At 40.0% G+C, this 6,943-nt stretch overlaps 1 protein-coding gene across 3 annotated transcripts in view; it reads right to left on the reverse strand.

The window, feature by feature from the left end:
- The window catches only part of RAP1A (RAP1A, member of RAS oncogene family), an 85,894-nt gene extending 79,028 nt beyond the window's left edge, over window positions 1–6,866 (reverse strand). Inside the window, exon 1 of one of the 3 annotated variants that reach the window (XM_061410837.1) lies at window positions 6,698–6,866. The gene's annotated coding sequence lies outside the window, so the exon portion shown is untranslated. Of the gene's footprint in view, window positions 1–6,607; window positions 6,672–6,697 lie in introns of those variants that run through there. The other 2 variants (XM_061410836.1, XM_061410839.1) reach the window with 2 other exon arrangements.
- Between the last annotated feature and the right edge of the window lie 77 nt (window positions 6,867–6,943).

The raw sequence follows: 6,943 nt of genomic DNA on the forward strand, positions 1-6,943 counted from the left end.
GTTAAATGAACTGTTTTATTGTATGCCTATTGAGGATAATAAATGTCCAATTAATCCTAACTCAAAACATGCAAAATGGAAAAACCAGAAAAACTATTCTCATTTCACAAATTGACTAAATATACTGCTGTTGCCTTATAAGCACATCACAGTTAGGTCTGGGAGGAACTTGAAAATAAAGCTGGCAAACTACCAACAACATCACTAAAAATGCACACTGATGCATTTGACTACTATCTTTTATTTTAGTGGATAGCTCACTTCAGTGGCACAGGATGATTTTAATCATTGTAGAAAAAATATTAAGCTGTCCTTCCAAAAAAAAAAAAAACACCTCCAAAACGTCTCACATTAAACATTAGAATTAAAACTGTTAGCTGAACCAGGAAAAAACTTACCTACAATGTAGCGTATATGCAGAAAAGCAATTTGGAAAAAAAAAGACCAACTGAAGTAAAATAGGTAGTTGAACAAGCAATTCTTATTTTACTATATACTTTAACCAATGGGAGTCTGGTTTGCTCGAATACTAAAAAGCTGTTAGAAAATAAGACCACAGAAATAGGTGTTAGCAACTGAAAGAGAATTAAAATATCACAAAGATTTTACTTAGAAAATGAGTATTGTTCTATTTTTACTCAATCATGAAAACACAACATTTATTTATAAAACATATGTCAGGTTCTGGCAAACAAAATAAATTACTAGACTATAATAAATTCCTTAGAGTAGAAATTACATCCCCACGTCTCAGTTTCCATCAAACAGCCTAATACTGGGTCACTCACACATCTGTTCAATGACTGAATCTGAAATCTATTAATGAAATTATGCAATATTTCCACAACTACACAATGAAATTTAAAAGGTAGTTTAAAAGACATCAATGATTTGGGATAGACACTGAAAACTACATAAAACCCAAAGATTAGTGTTAAATGTCAGCTGCTAAAATAATTAAGTTATGGTTGCTTGCTTAATATTCTATACAATACTTGTCTAGAACAGAATGACTATGAATTTAAAAATATCACGAAAAATAGTGAATGAATTTACTCTCTGGATCACACATTTGACAGATCTGAAATGTTCAGTCTGCAATAAGAATTCCTACTATTACTTAGAATCTTATATAAGTGGCATCTGGGCTTTGTCCAAATAAACAGTTGTACCCAGTTTTTTGTGTCTCTTCAACTTTATACTTTTGTCACTGATAACTAAGCTACAGTTCTGAGTGAGTATAACATAGCACTGCAAACAACCATGCATGTTACAGGCATACATACGTACTTGTGGATTCAAAGTCATCTCAAGCTTTAATTAATCCAACAGTGTCTTTTATCAGTTATGTGTAGTTTCAGTTCAGTTCAGTTCAGTCATTCAGTTGTGTCTGACTCTTTGCGACCCCATGAATCACAGCACGCCAGGCCTCCCTGTCCATCACCATCTCCCAGAGTTCACTCAGACTGTGTGAGTGAACACACACAGTGTCCATCGAGTCAGTGATGCCATCCAGCCATCTCATCCTCTGTCGTCCCCTTCTCCTCCTGCCCCCAATCCCTCCCAGCATCAGAGTCTTTTCCAATGAGTCAACTCTTCACATGAGGTGGCCAAAGTACTGGAGTTTCAGCTTTAGCATCATTCCTTCCAAAGAACACCCAGGGCTGATCTCCTTTAGAATGGACTTAGTGTAGTTTAGTACATTCCTATCCTTATGAGATATAGCCTAATTTAAATATATTCTGAAACCAAACAAAGAATTATGCATTTAATCCTAAATTTGGTTAATTTTACCATTCCACACTTTGAACCACTCTCTATCAATGTGAACTAAATAAATAGGGTGGAGATAGGAAACTATCTTTATCCCTGGAAAAACTGGATATGCAAAGAAATCTTCTTTTCCAGATTTATCTAATCTAAATTTATACAGCCTAAATAAGTCATTAGAACTTTAAAAAAAAGCTATTAGTCTAATAATTGAAAATAATTTCATAGAACATATTTAATCCTCCATGTGTATATCATGTACTTCTGAAAAATTATAATAAAAGGATGGTTTTTAGACCACTTAACAAAAGTACACTATCTCAACTCCACCTTAACCATCATACACAATTTCCTTTGCACCTTTTACCTCTAAAAGGCCTATTTTCAAGTGGAAATGAGAGCAGGGCACAGTTCTCTGCTGAACTGCTTAATGGATCAGACACTGTGATAAACTAAATTTATAGGTTCAATACTAATCTGGATCTTTTAACTCTGAAACAAACTACTCTCTTAATCAGTCATCTCAAAATTGAATGCAAACAGGATTGGAGAGAGCATGTGTGAACCTTCATTGCATACTCATAACCACTATTACAAAAATTCAACATGTAAAATGGCCAATACTTTCTCTGTATATGAAAGTGAAAAGCACAAAAAACTACCATTTGTAATCTCCAAATTTCAGACACAAACAAAAGGGAAAAAAATGGACCCTTCATCTGTCTCAGTAACATAAGAAAGCTTAAGTATCTTTATTTTAAACAGTAATCATTTCCATAAGATATGAATTTGGCATTAAGTCATATAGCAGTATATGACATCAGAACAAGCAGAAAATACTTGGCAATATGCCATAACTCTTTTTAAAATTGATGAGTTCAATTTGAAAGGAACATTAGGAGGAAGTAAGTTTATGTTCACAATTTTAAACTTACCACAACATTAAGATATAAATGCTTTATACAAGATATTTCTATTGACCTTCTAAAATGAGAATTTTAGAACTGGGAGCTTAGAGGTTATATGAGGTTCAATGGACATTTGCTGGGTCCCTAGCACGTGTGAGACACAGTGCTCGGTGCTTGCAGGTAAACTCCACTGGCTCAGCCCACTCACTTTATAGATGCTGGAGTTTCTGCTCATGTCAAATCAAGCCTTTTAGACTTCTGAATTAGAAATGCTGAGCAATGCCATCACAATGGTATAATTCTATTAAAACAGACTGATATCATCCTTCCTCATAATCTAAATAAAATTTCAAAGAGGCAATGTTGACTTAACAGAAACAATAGTCTCTGTGTTTTGAATAACTTACAAAGAATTACAACAATTTAAAAATTCAACTGTGAGAGTCCTCAACTAAGTGTTAGTTGCATAATTTACTGCAAAGAACAAAACAGAGGCTATCAGAGATTTAAGATTCTAAAGACATACAAAACAGAAATTAACCTAATCGCTGGTAACATTGAAAAGTCCTTTTATAAGAAAAAAAGAACTAATCTGAAAAATTAGGTGCTTGACTGGGATATCTATTCTTTATAAAAGACCACCAACCATATACTAACAAAGTTCTTGAGTAATAGTAAACACTGACAAGATTTTAAGTTATTTAACTATGAGATCACAAATTATGACATAATATAAAACTTCCTGAGGGCAGAGACCCTGTCTAATCCAACAGTTATCCCCAACAATTAGCACCCTGTTATTAAAATGTTAGAGAGTTGAACAAACGTTATGAACTCATGTGAGCTACTGGAAAATTCAACCTAATGATCTAAAAGGTCTCTTTTTATAATTCAAATTGTTTAAGTATTAAATAATATTCACTCAAGTAACATTGCATGAAACTTCAGATCAACAACTGTGGCTGTCACTTTAGTACAAACTACTCTCTGAAGGAATTAATAGATACACCAAGAAGACAAGTATATTTATATACTTTGATTCAGTAGTCCTTCTGGAAATCAATTCCAAGGAAATATTAAAAAAGAAAGAAAATGTTGCATACACAAAAGTGTTCGTTTCATTGTTATTTTCAATAAGGGGAAAAGGAAACTATCTATATGCCCAAGAACAGGCAGACAGACTATTTTGCAACCATGCAAAAAGGTTTAAAATGAACATTAACCTCCTAATTGGTCTTTCTGCTTCCACTCCCTGCTGCCTTCCCCAAGTTGATTTTCACATAGCAGCCAGAACAGTTCCCATAGACTTAAGTCAGAACAGTTCTCTCTTCTACCCAAAACCCTCCAGTGGTTTCCCATTTCATTCAAAGTAAAATTCAAAGTTCTGACCACTGCCTACAGGCTTTACAGTGGCCGCAGCCACTTCTCTAATCTCAAGCTCTCTCATTTTCCCTCCTGCTTACTGGCCTTCTCCAAAAGGCCAAGTACACTGAGTGGTCTCTGCCTGTTATCTTCTTCCCCTAGAGAGCATAAATTCCTCACTTTCTTCAGGTCTCTACTCCAGCATCATGTCTTCCCTGGCTACCATTCCTTGCCACTCTCTGTACCCTCTAACCCCACTTTACTCTTCTGCATATTTCTTACCATCGGACTTATTCTGTATTTATATGGTTATGGCCCATCTCTCCTGATTAGTATATAAACTCCATGATAGCAAGGACTTTGTTTTATTCACATAATAGGCGTTTAAAAAGCACTTGTTAAACAGATACTGAATACTGATACAATAATTATTAACTACACCAAAAACCATGCATATAAACAAACTTGGGAGAGAATAGGAAAAACGATCTGTGAACCTTTTTTAGTGATCATATTGCTAAGGAGTTTAAACAACAAAAAATGTAAGTCAGTCGTGATTATGATTTTAAGCTGTCAATAGTGACTATGACAATCTTATCTCCCTCAAAGCCATTTGTTTAGAATTATGAGAACTTTTCCCATAAAACTGTTAATAACAATCAGTCTTAAAATCTTGTTCCCAAAGACCCAAATAAGTCTGTGAGGGTAGACACTCATGCTTGAGGACACAGAAAGTGAACAAAGGCTTCTGAACACTTTTAATATAGAACTGAATAATACTCAGAGTTTACATTTAAGACAAGCACCCATGGTTGGCTTCAGACAGTCCCTAAAGATGTAAAATTCTGTACCTAAATGTCTATTACTTCTTTCCTGAGGAGAGAGTCTATATGTGCATTTCATTATATTCTCAAAGGTATCAGTGGCCCAGAAAAGGTTAATAATTACTATTTTGTATGTTGGAAGTGAAGTGAAATCTAATTTGAGCTACCTCTCAAAGGATAGAAAATATATAAAACCAAGACACATCTTTGCAATAACACATTTCATTCAAGAAATACCAAGTGCCTACCATGTGCCGGGCATGGTGTGATTTTGAGCACCTTACACTTAACCATATTTTGTAGTACATAATTCAAAATACATAGGAAACAAGATTCACTGAAACACCAGACTAAAAAGAAATCCAGCGAACACAAATATAATTTCAAACAGAAAGTGGTATAGGAAATCATAATACAGACAGAAAGGAGCTCAGGGCCTGATTTAGTGCTTATTATGTCAAAATATCCACAGATACCAGTTACATCAAAAGAAAAGAAAAACTACACACACGTGTGCCCACCCCCACACACTGTGACAGGAAACCAAAATAAAGTTTCCAAATCCTGTTTCCAGCAGCATCCCTTCTGAGACTGCCCTTCAGCATGCTTTTGAAGGTAGGAGCTTCACGTTAAAACTAAAGGCTGATACTTTACTCTTACTGTGATAAAAACAAAAAGAATCATTTCAAACCCAGCAGACAGAAAACTGTGGCCACCTGTACGGCTGTGACCCATTAACCTCCTGCCCTGTTATTCCCTTTCTTTTTATACCCCACTTCCTTCAAAGCAGTGACAGAATGGTCTTCCCTCCCAAAATGGAATGACTCCTGAACGCTAGTTCTTTTTCCAAGAGGTCCAAAGGTCCCCTAAACTCTGCTTCTTAGCCCTGTGAGTTGATGTCTTCCCCTCATCTTTTCCCCATAGCAGTAAATTACACAATTCAGCTGAGGACACCGTCCTTAACTTCCTGAATAAGGGGGCAAAAAGACACTCCTACCAGTCCAGCCTGAAGGAAAACAAGAATCACACGGTGACCTCTTCCCTAACTAAATTCAGGGAGGAAGCAGAGACCCAAGAAAGGCCACGCCGAAAAGACGAACACATGGCATGCTACGGAAGACGCGGGGGACAGAGGGCGGGAAAGGGGCTGAGAGGTGGAGTGGGGTGTAAAGATGTCAGCTCTGTGCGCTAGGGGAATGAAGAAATGCGAGATCCCGAACCCTGACAAGTGAACACAGAAAGGACACCGCTCCCGTCTACCCACACTTCTCCAGCAGTCCAGCGAGGTCAGAAAATTCACCCAACCCTCCAACTCCCTTCTTCGTGTGCCCCCCAAAGGGTGAAATGGGTTTGAAAGAAGAGCTGACACTAGTCAGGGTACAAGCAAGAAAAAAAATGAAGCGATGTCCAATCTAGTACCTCTCTCAGGCAGCAAGGGGCGAGGGCACAGTGTCCCGGGAGATGGAGAGGGAAATGGGCTTGTGCCATGACACCTCGGGGAGTTGGAGGGTGGGGGACACAATGTCCTCTTTCTCTCCCACACCCGGCCCGGGCCCCTCCCGTCCCTCTCCCGCAGGCCCAGCCACAGTCGACCGGCTCGGTCCGCGGGCGTGGTTGGCTCCGGCCCCGGTGGCGGCGGCCGGGCCTCCCCAAGTCCTGGCCCCTCCCGCCGGCCAGGCCCCCGGGCCGCCGCCCCGGACACCGAGGGAACACGGAGGAGGAAGGGGGAGCCAGGGGACTGACCGGCGACAGGAGCCGCCTCGGCCCGGACTCGTCCGACCCGCGCCCCTCGCTCCCTCTGGGGCCGGCTCCGGCTCCCCGCCCCTCACTCACCCCCCCGGTCCGGCACCTCCTCCACCTCCTCCTCCTCCTCCTCCCTCCTCTCGGCCGTGGCTCCTGCTCCGGCTCTACGCGGCGACGGCGGCGGTAGCGGCCTCGAGAGCAGCGGCGGCGGAGCCTCCAGAACGCGCACGCACGCAGCACGCAGGCCCCGCCCCCAAATTCCGCCCCGCCCCTTCGAGTCGGCGTCTGCAAGGTTTCGGCCCCGCCTTCCCCACGGCTTTCCGGAGTCCGCTTAAA

This window comes from Bos javanicus, chromosome 3 (assembly GCF_032452875.1).
Source record: "Bos javanicus breed banteng chromosome 3, ARS-OSU_banteng_1.0, whole genome shotgun sequence".
NCBI classification, from domain to species: Eukaryota; Metazoa; Chordata; class Mammalia; order Artiodactyla; family Bovidae; genus Bos; species Bos javanicus.